Source organism: Tetrao urogallus, assembly GCF_951394365.1.
Source record: "Tetrao urogallus genome assembly, chromosome: 6".
NCBI classification, from domain to species: domain Eukaryota; kingdom Metazoa; phylum Chordata; class Aves; order Galliformes; family Phasianidae; genus Tetrao; species Tetrao urogallus.
The window spans coordinates 2,597,412-2,611,961 of record NC_136819.1 but is presented as its reverse complement, the minus strand read 5'-3'; the positions used below and the strand labels follow the sequence as shown (position 1 = coordinate 2,611,961).

General features: G+C 47.9%; 1 protein-coding gene across 1 annotated transcript in view; it reads right to left on the bottom strand.

Moving 5' to 3' along the window:
- HIPK3 (homeodomain interacting protein kinase 3) overlaps positions 1-4,713 on the bottom strand; it is a gene marked incomplete at both ends in the record, with an annotated part of 59,752 nt that extends 55,039 nt beyond the window's left edge. Inside the window, one exon of the mRNA XM_079537207.1 lies at positions 4,325-4,713. The remainder of the gene's footprint in view (positions 1-4,324) is intronic.
- Positions 4,714-14,550: the final 9,837 nt, after the last annotated feature.

Below are 14,550 nucleotides of genomic sequence, written 5' to 3'. Positions count from 1 at the left end.
GCGATAGAGGAGGTTCCAGTTTCCTAGAACTGTGTTTCTAGGAAAACAGAGGCAGGAAGACATTTACAAGGCAGTGATGTACAGTAGCAGCTCTTCAGTCTAAAGGCAGAAAGATATCCTTAGAAACAAGTTAAAAAAAAAAAAACCTCCTGAAGATTGTTCAGGTTCCACCAGTCGCCACGTACCAACTCGGGCAGAACCTGCATGACACAGAAGAGGAAAAGAAAACACTGCGGCCCCACACAGAGCACAGCTGTACCGTGACTGCAGCTCCAGCTGCAGGCCTCCCAGTGGAGGTTCTCCCACCCAGGACCGACTTGCTTCTCTCCCCTCCTCACTGCCAAGAGGTGAGCGCCAGGCGAGACCTGCCTCCATTTCACAGCCCGTGTTCCACCTTGGAGGAAGGCAAAGCTGGGGTGCAACCCCTAAAGCGAGCCAAAGCAAACCGCCTCAGGTACCAGAGCCCACTCACACCACGGCTTACGCTCAGCAGCACTGAGCTCTGTTACTGGGATCACACCTCAGAGCTGCAGCCAGCCCCTTGCATTTGGTTGGCTTTTTTCTTAAACCACGAGGATGAGAACGGGACTCTCAATAGGCCATGTCCAAGCACTCTTTCTTGTCCCAGAATTTTCCACCTTTTGGAAAACGGTAGAAGAGTCTGCCGGCTACCTGAACAGGGAACTGCAGTCCCTACACAGTATTTGGTGAGTAATGGTTATACAAATAGGAAGGGATTTCCACTTGATAATAGCCGATGCTTTACACAAAAAGCATTAGTCACGTTTGTAACATGCTTAGAAACAGTACTAAAATAATTTTCCACTGCTAAAAAACTATATTAGTACTAATGGAAAGAGTCGAACGCATGTGAGATGACTCATTTTAAAAATAGTTTTTCTGACGGCAGTGTCATTCATAACACACTATAATTAATCTGCACGTAACAATCCATTTTATTTTTAATTATTAGGGTAGTTGCTGTAGCTTTGATGACACTAAAAATATACCAAAATATTTGCTCACCTGCTTTGTCTGTGGATATTTTACTGTCTCTTATTTTACTGATGTGTTTTGGAGCCTGAACTCGGGATTCTCCTAGGCTCCATCCCGTTATACCCAAATGCTGCACAGGAAGGAAGGACATACGTTGGAAACAAATAGTTTCTAAGGTTTCCTGAAAACACTGATTGAAATAAATAAATAAATAAATAAAAATAAAAATTCACACATTTCTGGGTCTATTGAAAATACACAGTAATATTAGGAGAGTTCTAAGACAGTGAGATTTTAAATTGATTCCAAGTCACTGAATAAGAGAAATTCAGAATTAAACACCTTGAATTCCTTTGCTTAAGAGATGCTCCAGGTATGTGGCAAATCTTGTTTTTAACCAACACTGCTAAAATAGACACTGACCTCATTTTGTCAGAAAGTGACCCACTCTCATAACTAAAAGCAGCACATCTGCTTGTCCGCCATTCTGAAGCTAGTGCTTCTGAAAAGAAATGCAGCTCCAGCTTCTCCAACGCTAGAGATTGCAGCTCTAAATTAAGCCGGTCTCTGAAAGGGGGTGGAAAAAGCCAAGAGGTAACGGGATTTCCCAAGCCTTGTGCTTTGTTCCAGGTTACTTCAGGTCGACTAAGGGTGCTCACTGCCTGCACAAGTGAGAGCAGGTAACCCACCGCTAAGCCACATCACAGCACTGCCCACTGCACGTTGCTTTAAACGTTGCTATGGAGCCAGCAGCGCTCTTCAAGGCATGCTGCCCACTCACCGGCCATCTCTAAAAGGCTCAGTACTTACTTACTCTTGCTAATTTCTTCCTATTCGGTTTCGTGTGTGACCCAACCGCAGTTCTGAAGCGGAGTTCCAGATATCTGGAGATCTCTTACACCTCACACAAGAACAAGTTTTTCTTCCAAGACTTGAACTAAAAGTAATCCAGACTTTCCACTCCACCTCCCACTGTCAATCAGGAGAGCTGCAGAAGCACAAATACTATTTCAGTGACTTATGAACAGAGACGTGAACTTTGTAAGAAGTTCCCACTGCCGAGTTCAGCTCTTGCTCCATTTTCAAATACAAGAAAGCATAAGAGACCGCCTCAAAGTAAGTATTTGGCCAGCTGCTAATTTATATAATCCATCTGGAGGAACTTCATAACTTCGCTGAAGAAGTGCAAGGATGTTTTCTTCACCAGAGGAATCCTATGCCAAGAGTTCTGGAATTCTTGTGGAGCTGCAAGGCAGTGCAGTCACTGAAGGAGAGAAGCTTGGAAAACAGAAGCATACGAGCCTGTCTGAGATACGGGAGCTAGACAACAGTTGACAAAACTCAGCAGTGAATGCATAACAGAGAAACACTGCTATTGCCACGGGGACATCCTACTTTCCAGCCTGTTCTTTTCCAGATTCCCCATCAGGGACCATGCCAGCGTCACCTGCTCCATCCTGCCACCTGCCAGCAAAGCAGGCCGCCCCAGCTCTGACATTTCTACATTTGCTCCCCACAGAGCCATGCTGCCCACACTAGCTGGTATATGCACCAGTTGTGCACCACAATGCATGAACGTCAGCTCAACTAGAAAGTTTTTTCTAGCATACAGCTCTGCATTTAACATCAGTCCGAAATACAGGGCACAGTGAATATTATCAGTCCCAATATTATCAGTGCACTTTTTCTCCTGCTTGCACATAACAGCCAACAACGAAACTCTCATTTCTGAAAGTGAGGCTTTGTTGAGAGCATCTCTTTTTATACAACCAGCCCACTGGCAGAACAGAAACCAGCAGAAAGAGGATTCTACTTAAACGAAAGTTAAAAAGTAAAACCGATGTAAGAGTGTGACCCCCTAAAATAGCAGAAACAAAAACATTCCTAACCATGTAAGTTTGGGGAAGGAGAGCTCAACGAGCCTATGTGTTTGGGTGAAGGTCAGCAGCTACCTCTCCACCTCTGTTCTACCCACAGGGGGTAAACAAGCACCGAGCCCCAGGAAGCCCCCATTCAAGTCGGTGGGAGCTAAACGGGAGCAATCAACCCGAAAACAGCTTTGAGAAAATCCCCTGCAGAACACAACGTCTGTTTTGAAGCTGCTACTGCTGCTACAAGGCACAGCACGAGAGGGGCAGCACACACCAAGAGCACGACCCCCACGAATGATGCGGACTGCCGGACGAGGAGCCGAAGGCAGTTCCTCCCCACATCCTGTCTCTATTTTGTCCCAGGCACCTCGTTGTAGGGAAGCTGCCTGTGAGGCAGGAGGGAGGAAAGTCGCAAACACAAGAAGCTTCAAACAAAGAAATACCTCAGATGGCAGCAGAGCCCTGCGTCGCGGGCAGCCCCCCGAGCAGTACTTTAACCCCGCTTCACACAGGGATGGCAGCCAGGTGACCCCGAGGCACGAAGACACACGGAGCCGTGCAGCCACAGCATCTCCCCAAACGCAGCCTCTGGGCACAGCCGTGCCACGCCCCAGCAAGCAGAACCAGCAGCACAAGGCGAGTCGGCAGCAAGCAGCACGGTGCACAGAAAGCCATTCCTGCTTCGTGCGGTCACACACAGCTCAGCGCAGTGCTGCTATAAATGGTTGGTGCTGGGACAGACCGCGCTGCCCCGTCCCGCTCTGTTTTCTCCTGGTAAGCTCACAGTAACACCTCGCTCCATTTACTTGCGATCTCACCACGCTGCCTCATAATACAGCCTTGACCTATTTTCCAGATGCTTAATTAATCTCTTTGCTGGCTGCCACGCTTACAAGACAGCTCTTTCTTGTGTGAATTTTAAACTCGGCTTACAGAAGCCTCCCACAAGTCATTTTGTTAAGGAACTGTTACGTCAGAAAGTAACTCGGAGCCCGAGCGCTCGCGCGTTGTTGTGAAGCCAGGGAGGGCACAAACTTTTCGCACACGACGTAACGGAAGGTAACGCAGAAGCCAAACCGCTGAAACGTGCACCGCTATCGGCAGCGTGACAGCACGCAGCCGCGCCGCCGCCGGCACCGGCGCTCCCCGCAGCCCCAGGGCACGGCGGCGCCGACAAGGCAAGGCTGCCCGCGGGAGGTGGGCGCAGGGCTGCGGGCTGCTGGGCGGCTTCGGCACCGCCGCACCGACACGGCACGAGGGGAGCCGGCGGCCGCGCTTCGAGCGGGGCACGGCGTACAGCGGTCAGCCTGGGCAAAAATGAGTTCTGTATAGGTAAACACACAGTGCTCGCGGTTGAGGGGTTTAAAAGACAAAAAAAAAAAAAAAAAAAAAAAAAAAAAAAAAAAAAAAAAAAAAAAAAAAAGCTCCAAATCGCATAATTTCCAACGGTGCTAAACACGCTGTGCTACGATTTCCAGCGTGCGGACCGGCCCCGCAGCACGGCTCCCCGCTTCCAGCCGCAGCCCGGCCCGCCCGGCAGCCCGCGGGAGGGGCGGCCCCGCGCTTGTTTACGGCAACCAGCGGCCAACGACGCGGCGCACAGGCCGGTAAATGGGCACGGCGGGCGCGGGGAGCCGCCTCCCACCGCCGAGGAGCCGGGAAAGAAGAAACTTCGGGGCGAGGGCGGCGGAAAGCGGAGCCGCCCGGGCCGAACGCCGGGCTCCGAGCGGGCGGCGGTCAGCGCTCGTCAGCGCGCGGGCGGCGGTGCCGGGCCTCGCCCCGCTGCCCCCCGCGGGAAGAGGCAGCGCCCTTCCCCCCGCCCCGCTTCCCCCACGCTCACCTTCATAGATCGGGCCGCGCTGGCGTCCGAGCCGGAGCCGCCGCGCCGGGCGCGTCCGGGAGCGCCGCGGGGAAGCGCCGCGCTCAGCCGCTCAGCCCCGCCGCCCCGGCCGCCGCCCCGGCCGCTGCCATCTTGTCCTGGCGGCTGGGAGGGAAGAGCCCCGGCTCGGCCCGCTCGGCAGCCCGGGCCTCCGCCTCATCTTCCCGGGGAGGGACCCAGCCCGCCCCCGGCCGCCGCCTCCTCCGCCTCCGCCTCCCCTCGCCTCCGCCCCGCTCGCGGCGGCCTAGCGGCGCCCACCGCGGCCCGTCGCTCCGCGGCGGCGGACGACGCCCCGCCGAGGGGACCCACGGCACGGGACGCGCCGGGCTCCGGCCCCGCTCCGCCGCGGCCCCGCGCCCAGCCCGTGGCGCCCCTCCCGCCGCCGGGCCCGCTCCTCCGCCGCGTCCGCAGCGCCCCCGCCCGGCCCTGGCGCGGCGCGGCGGAGCCGCCCTGCCTGCGCGGAACCGCCCGCGGCACGAGCGGCTCGGCGGAGCCCCGCGGCTGTGCCGTGCCGTGCGGTCCCGTCCCGTCCCTCCCACCCGGTCCCGCTAGCTCCCGGCACCGCGGCGCTCCCAGACGCTCCGGTGTCAGGGAACAGCCGCCCTCCAGACCCGCAGATTAGAAGGTGACAAGGCGAGGGCGACTACAAACCCCAAATTCGTGCGAGGACGAAGGCGGTGCCCCGCTCGGCCCCGGGCTATCCGGGCGTACCGACCTTCGTTCTAGGCGCGGCGTGCCATCGAGGAGCGATCCCCGCGCGCTAGCGGCTGCCGTCAGACGGCGCGGCTGCCCCGAGCCCCGCGCTGAAGTTCGGCGCTCCTGGCTCGGCTCTTGCCGAAGCAGCGCGGTACGCGCCCCTAACGCTGCGCATCGCTGAAGTGGCAGTGGCTGCGGGTCCGGCCCACACCCGCAAACGGCGTCCTTCACCCTAAACAGCCCTCAGCTGACGTGGGACGAAGGAAAAAGCGCTGCTCGTGAGCGGAGCCCCAGCCGGGCGCTTCCCACCTCCTGCACGGAGCGGCCGGCAACTGCCGCCCTTGCACAGCCACGTGCGCCCGTGTCTTCCTCACTCTTAATTTAGGGGTGGGGAAAAAACAGGTGGGAGACGATGCCAGCAAATTATAGCTCTTAAGAGCTGCTCGTTGCATCTTTTTCTAATATTACACATTTTAATAACGCTTGTCTTCACAGCGCTCCTCAAACAATCAGCTTCCTGCACGATTGTTTGCATATGCATTTCGTTCACATGTCATCTATGTGCCTACGTTTTGAGAACCATCCCTGATTAGTTAAGTACACATGCTCTTAAACAACTGAAGGAAGGAAAGCACTCTGTATCCACCAATTCTATCCCTACGTGTATTTCATCCACAACAATGAAATAAGAAATGTAAATATACCCCTCCTTGGCTACTAATTTGTCTTGGCATACTTTGACAACTGGCTTTTTAGGAAGTATTTCAAGCATTTCCCTTATTTTTGTCATCTGATAAACAGTAAGCACGCCCTTGCCCTGTTTCTCCAGGCTGTACTGGTGGGCACCCGAGGGGTTAATACTGTGACACCTGTAAGCAAGGGTGTTCTGTTTCAGGCACTTGGCTAACCTGGCACAAGGAGGCCCCTGTCATTTACATTCATTGATAGAGTTCAGCGCTGAAACACACACCTCCATGGGCTCTTTGTTCTGCCTCCTTTCCGTGATGCTGCTCAGGGGAAGAGCAGTGAGGTCGTCGTGCCCTGAGCGGAAAGAAACAGCAGCCATGGAAGAAGATATTTCTAATGGATGTCAAAATATCATGCAGCAAAAGAAGCTGTGAGGACAAACCCAGGCCCGAAGCCCTTGGCAGCACATTTACCAGTGACACTGTGCTATTTTGGTTATCAAAATCCCAAATGTAGGCAGAGACAAAAAATGCTTTGGCTGGAACAATTTGTTTTACTCATTGAGCTGCTATAAGCTACACTGCCAAATACTTCTTATGTCCACTGCGAGTTGTTTATATCGGCTCGTGAGTTGTTTATATCTGCCAGGCTCTGAACACTTGAACGAACCTGAGCATCAGAGTCCTGGACAGGGCAGCTCCATCTGAGCCGCTGAGGGAAGCAATACACAGAAGCCAGGCCTAGAGAAGGCAGGCCTCTGGGGCTGTGCTTCCATCCTTTGGGACCTCCCCAGCTGCTAACATAGGAGGGCGATGCCACGAACCAGTGATCTCCTCTCCATGCATCCAGATAGATTCTCCTGATGATCCCCCTCCAGCACTGAATCTCACTTAGCAAATGGAGCACACCGTGCAAAAAGGTAGGCAGCTTTCTTCAGTGAGTCAAACCGGCTTAGGAAGTTCAGCGAGTGTCAGAGCTGACACAAAGAGGAAGGCAGAGCTTTTCTCAGCGCAGCGCTTAGAGCTGCACAGACCTCAGTTTGGTTTTCCAGGTAGAAATGATGAAATCCAAAGAACTCAGAAGCGTGATGGTTGGAAATGCGCTGCTATGAGCACTGCAGGAGCGGTCACCCAAGCTGTAGCATGTTGACCATGACAAGGAGCAGGCAGGGAGGTTGGAACTAGATGATCTTTGAGGTCCCTTCCAACCCAAGCCATTCTGTGATTGTGTGAGTCACTGAAATTAAGCCACAGGAAGCCTCTGATGCTCCCTGTGATGCAACCCAGTGGAAGCAGGTGAGCAGGGTGAGTGCTGAGGATCTGCAAGCCATACTAAATGCGTACTGATGCCATTGACAGTCGGAGCACAGCTTCTGGCTTTAACTCAGAAAGGATAACATTTACTCATTCCAAAGCTGCTCTGCAACGCAATCAAAACACGGCAATTAGGATTCACACAGAGACCTCTTCAGAAATGCACGCTTCATCCAAAGTAAAGCTCTAGTCTGTCCCTCATCTTTCACATCATCAGGGGAAAACTGTGAAACTACACTGTAAAAGTGACATGTACATATCAAGCAGCAAAAAGGCAGCCTAAGTGTCTTTAGTGGGTCATGTAAGAGATGATGCATCGTGGCATATTTCTCAATCAGTAAGATTAACAAAAGTTAAATAGGTACCAAAATGCAATGCTTCCATTTTTCAGGTACCTGGTGAGGACAAATTGGATATTTTATAATACCTGACTACTACACAACAAAACTGTGGGAATTTGAAGATACAATTCTAAAGCAGACAGTGAGAAGTAACTGTAAGAGTTAGAATCACATTGATGGATTAAAAGCAACAGAAAATGCAGCTTTAAATTTAAACTCACCTAAATTTAACCCAGCACTCAAGTTGCAACAACTGGTTACCAAATAAGCAATAACAAAATATTGGACAAACGTATTTTTACTTAAACTACAAACACACTGAAACACTGTCTTCTATGACAGAGAAAAACAACTTGCTAAAATAAAAAAAAAAACAACCAAACAAGCTTATTTCAAACTCAAATTCCTGTGATGCCGTGTCAGCCTGTAAATCTTTTAATAGAACATATTGTACTTTTTACTGATATTTTAAAAATGAGCATCATTTCTACGCTACCCTTGTGAATACTCACAGGGTGCCACCCACTAATATTACCAACCAGTTCATTCTTACAGTTGAGCAATGGCTTCTTTTTTTAGCTGCTGATACATTGCAAGACCAAGGGTTGCAGACAGATGAACACCACAAATGTTCTGGCTGACCTCACTTTCCAGAATGCATCATTCCTACCAACAAACATCATTAAACAGAAGCGGGCGGACAAACTACTGAATTTAAACAATCTTCTGTTACTCAATGAGTAGATGCTAATTAGTAGCCTAATGACTTCAGTAAAACCTGGATAGGATCACAGGGGATGCACTCTTAGCGCGTATTCCAAAGCGTTTTGAAGGAAATGTCAGATCCACCGGCTCCAAGCAGGGGTCTGTGTGCTGTGGCAAAGAGGAGCACTCCTGCCTCCCCTGAGACCTCCCTCCCATGTAACCAAGCTGCTACAGGAGCGAACTTGGACTGGATATCTCCGCAGCTTCCAGCCCCTACGATCCCGCGAAGCACAGCTGGGCCGTGGCAGCACTGAACTGCAGCCATGCTTGTTGCAGAGCTGCCTGGAGGGCAGCCCCAGCACCTCACCGTGGAAGCACGTGCCTGCAAGGCCCTGTTACTCACCTGCCTGCAGCTCACAGCTTCCCTGAGAGGCAGCCCTACCAACACACAGAGGGCTCCCAGCTCTGCAGCCTCCCACAAGAGTCTCACCCGTGTGTTTTCCTGCTTTTAAAAGCAGCTATATCTTAAAGTCTTCCTTATTTCCCCCCTCGAGATGTCATTAGAAGAATATTTTTTACTGACATTTGTCAAATATTTAAATTACCATGTAAGAGACTCTGGTCTGGAATGAACAACAGAAAAGACATGTTCTAATTACACGAGTTATGAAATAAGATCAAACCATTATAAGGAAAAAGCATTTCCTTGTTCAAAGAATGTGTTTTCATATGAATTTGTTTATTCACATATACAAGTATTCCAATTAATTTTTTTTTTTCAAGTATTACAAAACCAATCTGCACTTATTTTTTGTTATCTTCTGTATTCACGTTGCATTTTAGTTACATTTGGGGTGAAGGCAGTCAGGAAGTCAGTTTATTTTTCTGGCTTTATGACATTTTGATATAATTGGCACTGTGTTACTGGAACAAAGGCTACCACCCTGCATACAGATGCGCTGATGATTAACAGAAGATGAGGGAGCAGAAGTGGACAGGAAAATGGCAAATCCATACCTGTACATAAAGCCATGGTTATAGACATTGTGTTGTGTCCCACACCACAGTGAATGGCGATGAGATGCAACAGGTGAGAAAATGAAGGAGCAGATACTGCAGAGACCACTGCACCGAGATGACTGAGCTTTGCTACATCATGATGAGAATCCACCAAAAATACACACACAGATGCTATCCTCAGGCTTTTGCAACAAGCCCGCATCATCAGATTAGATGTTATTTGACAGAGACCGAAGCTCTCAAGCAAAGCAGAAAACTGGAACTGTTGTGAACATGTTGGGTTTTGCCAACATTACACTTATGGCTTGGGACTGCAGTTTATGCACTTCTAATGCTTGCTGAACTTCAAGATCATTTTCAGATAAGTTGTTTTCTTATAGAAGCTGTGTCTCTCTAGAATAAGGTAATGTGCTGCCACCTGTTACATCTGTCAGGGATTGAAGAACTTTCATTTGCATATATTGTGCCATATTTAAAAAGAAGAAAATGCACAGCTATTCTGGGCAATTATTATTCAATGCGTAAATTAATTTATATTTTCCTGGTTCAATAACAAAAAGCACTTCTATACACTTATTTTTCTACATGCAGTTTACAAAGTAATGTGTAAAATAGAAAAAATACAGTTTGAACCAGCCAAACTTTTTCATTTCAGCTTTGTAAACGTTAAGCACTACTGTAGCAAATGCTCATGGTGCATGAAGCACAGGCGTTTGTCATCTGAACAATCAGTCAGAAAGTGCTGACAGGACATAGTGTGAGGAAGCCTGTCACCTATCACTTGTGTTTCACCAAATAGCTAGAAGCAGCTCAAGGTGATAGCTAAACGGGCAAGTTTTAGGGCTCAGACTGAAATGCCTAGATATTACAGCATGAAAAAGAGCAATGAGAGCACTACTCGCTCAGCAGGGATAGGTGTTTGAATGGAGTTGTTTTTGGTTTTTACATACATGAATTCCTTGAACATATTTTATGCTCTGTTTTTGTCTGGCTTTACGCACCCCAATCTGCGTCACGTGAAGAGAGATGACAGGGAAGGGAAGGAGGCCGAGGTGGCAGGAAGCACAGTGCCAGCCATGGAAGCAGAGGGTGCAGGCGTCTGGGCAGCCCTGGGCACCCAGCTTCAGCAGTCAGCATGGCAGCACCGCAGGGATCACACACAGCAACGAACCCTACCTGCAGCAACACGCCAAAGGGAGCAAATCCTGCTAGCAGCTGCCTTTCGCTTTCCTCTGCATGCCTCTCATCTCCCCTTACACCTCGTTTTGCCTTCTGGATCGTCTGTCATAGAACATGGCTGTCATCACCCACAGCACCACTGGCCGTAATCACAACATCCTCAGGAAAGGACTGGGGGACCAGCAGCATCAGGGGCTGAAACTGCAACACCCCATTGAAGCTAATGGACAGCTGTAGACAACACAAGCACTGCTGGCCAAGCGAGCTCCTGATACAAACCCATTGAGGTCAGCAGAATTATTTCCAGGATGAGAAAGGCTCCAGATAGTTACTGGTTGTTGAAGAAAATCTGCACACATTTTATCCAGTTTGTTATGTTCTCAGCTATTAAGAGCAGGAAAGTTCCATTTTCAATGAAGCATCTCCTCATGCTTTGCGTATAACTACTACGTAAAACATCAATCAACATCACCATGCATAAATTAAATTACTAATTAATGAGTCACTATAAATGCATGGGATATCAGCATTAATTTTAATAGGTGTAGAAACAATAGTGCCAGTAGAGCAGCCCAAGTTACAGACCAGAATTTCAGGGTCAGAAGTCTCCTAATACACAAAACAAGAAGAGTTTCTTGGAAAATGCTAGCAAGCTTGCTATCGAAGTATTAAATGAGAGACAACAGATGGGTTCAGATAGGAAAAGGGTACATGAGGAAAAGGGAGCCAACGTTGGCCAGCACTACAGGCAGAGCCTACCAGCACACCAGCTGCCCACCTGCGTCAGGAGCCCTTCCCTGAACAGCAGAGGGCTGCCACAAAAACATGGACGTTGGTTTCCTGTGGTCTGGCACCATGGCAGCTACATACTGGGGAATTTAAAAGCAGCATAAGCGTTCTGGTTTTAACCTATGCACCCATCGACCATCAAACATTCTTTATCATTTAAATGCATTCCTTCAACAGATGCAAATTTATCTGTTACACTAGAAACTAACTACTCTTTCACAGCAGGGCATGAGTCGCTCTCCATTCATATTTTATTAAACAGTTGTATCAATTACATGTGTGAAAGATTGCTCTAGTTGCTGATATGAGGCTTTTAAGGCAGAATAGCATTCCACTCAGCAGATGATACGGGAAAGCACTAGTTGAATTCAATAATTACTTCTTTAATTTTCTCATATTTCAATTCCAAGCACAAAATATCATGTTAATTAAAAATACAATAGTTACCTGGTTCTTCAGAGGTGTGTGTTAGCATCAGGCACTTAAAACTAATTTAATCACTGTCTGTAGCCTTTGCACTAAGTGGTGCTTAAAATAAGCTGGTTAACTTCTGTCCTTTAACTGATTTGGTTTGCATACCTAAGAAACAAAACTAAAAGCCACCAAAAACCCAGCTCCTGGTTGTATTTCTGATAATGAGGATGGAGTATCAGGATTGCAGCAACCTGATCATTTATCCTGTTCCCCTTTCATTTCAGTACCAGCCTGTTTCAGCAGCAGCCTTCAGAACGCCTTCTGGACTAGCAGACTCAATGCTATCATGTCCAGCAGCGATTGCATTTATGTTATTTACAATTACTTTACATTGACTTTTGTAGCTATCATCATCCTCACTAAGTGGCTGTAGAACTGAGCTTACTCATGAAAACATCTTTGGCGAAGCTCCTTTCTGTATATTACTCTTCATTTAGTTTCTTCCCAGGTTTTAATTTTTACAGCTTGACATTTATTACACAACCAACAAAGTCGTGGGGCTTCAAAAGTGATTTATTTTTTGAGACCTCTTTCTAACCTTCTAATTCAAGCCTTAATTTTGAAACATGAGAAAGTGAAATCTGTTTTTCACTCCCATTCCAAAGTGAATATTATCAGAGGATTGTTTTATCTAGTGTAGAAACCATATATTTTTACAACTAAAAGTAAGCTGTGAAATGGAATATGCCCAGCGTTGCTTGCAAACTAGTTAACTTCAAGTCTACAGAAAGCTTCCAAATCCTTAATTTCACAAATAACAATGAGAAGCTTACTACTTTTTCCCAGAAACCTTAAAATAATTTGTTCTCTCTAATCCTCTGCTTACTTGCCTTGCATGGCTGGCACTAACTGTACCCAGAAATGAGCTAGCTCATCCCCAGACAGACTTGCCTTAAACAGCCAAGAAAAAATCCTTCAAGACATACCTAGACAGCCCCCAGCAGTGATGGAACAGAAGTACATTGGGAAAAAAGTGATTTACATGCCACTGTTTGATTATATTGCAACACACTGACATTATTTATTGTAAATGTCTATAAAAAGTCACTGTACTTTCATGAATCCTTCCAATTTAGTTGAATTGGTCTTTCTTAATGGAAAACCAAGTTTAATCAGTATTCCCCAGAAAAGAATGGTAAGTGCTGCAAAACATGCTGCACCTAATTTAGGTTTTAATCAAAATAAAAACTCTGCTAATATTTTATTCTGTATGGGAACCCTTCAGACAACCCCACCCCCAGCCCCGTGCAGGTACTGCAAATCATGTGCATGTGAACAAAACCATGCTGCTTCCCCTTCCATTGATGGGCTTTTCTCTATCACTGAACCTCCAGAAGATGAGTGTCTCACTCAGCCAGCTGCTCCAGCAGCTAACTGAAAATGCTCAGCACCAGGTTCTGACCAAGCAGTAGCTCAGCAAAGACACGCGTGCTGCCAACCGTTCACCATGTAGCTCAGTTCCATCAGATGCTTCTTAGCAGGATGGGAGTGACACCCACCAGGAACAGCAGACCTAGGGAGCTGCACCAGCCATCACCTAGATTATCTTGTTCTTCCTAGCAACAAGCTGATGGTATTTTGCCAAAGCCGTGGTCTTCTGAATGATTTTCAAACCATCTTCTCATGGCAAGAGAGATGCACAGCGACAGGTTTTTCCATCACGAGCAGAATTTCCTCTCACAATGTCATTTTGAGGAAGGGCCAGACTACACTCCCTGTGTCCACAGTCACTGTTGCTTTATGTCACTGGCAGTCCAGCAGTAGGGCTGGACTGAAAAACAGCCAAGGAATCGAAGAGGAATGATGGAAAGTCATGAGATTTTTTCCCATTAGTAAGCTTTACTGTAAATTCACTTCACAATTCAGGGAAATAACAGAGCCCTGTAGCAGTCTGGCAGTACAAAACCTTAGGTATTATCAGCAAAATTTTGATTTTCACTGAACAAAAGGTATTACACTTCACAGCCCCTCAGTGCAGCCAGCACTTTAGAAATCCAGGACTGTTAAAAGTAATCACGTTTAATCATTTTCTATCCTGTATTAAAAACAGGTTATTCTCCTGGGCTGTGTGACTGATATTCAGCACTCAGAGCACTCTGTCCTGCATGCTCAAAGGTTAAGCCCCTTTTCTTTCTCTCCCTGTACCATAATTCTGATTTACTCTGGGATCTGGGTTTCTCCATGCCGCTGCCATCGCTGCCTCCCACAGAGGCGTGTGGGGCACAGGCTGTGCTCCAAGCACACTGCTGCTCAGTGCTCACTGATGGGTTTGTCAGGAGGGAGCAAATTAGAGTAGCTCTCATCCTTCACAGTAGCCAAATGAGCTCCTGCTTCAGTTTTAGGAATAATAAGGCTGTAAGGGTAGCGTTTCCTCACCTTCATTCCCTGCTTTTCCGTTAGACCTAGTGTTCTGGCTTGTCTTTCCCTGCAGGTTTCAGAAACACCATAATACTCAATCAATTCCCTATCGGTGCTTCATATTCTCAGAATTAAATTTCTATTATAATTAAGTTTTACTTTGCTTTGGCCTCAGAACACAGCAACTAGCCCTATTCATTCTTATAGCTCACGTTAGATGAATCACAAATGAAGACAAGTTT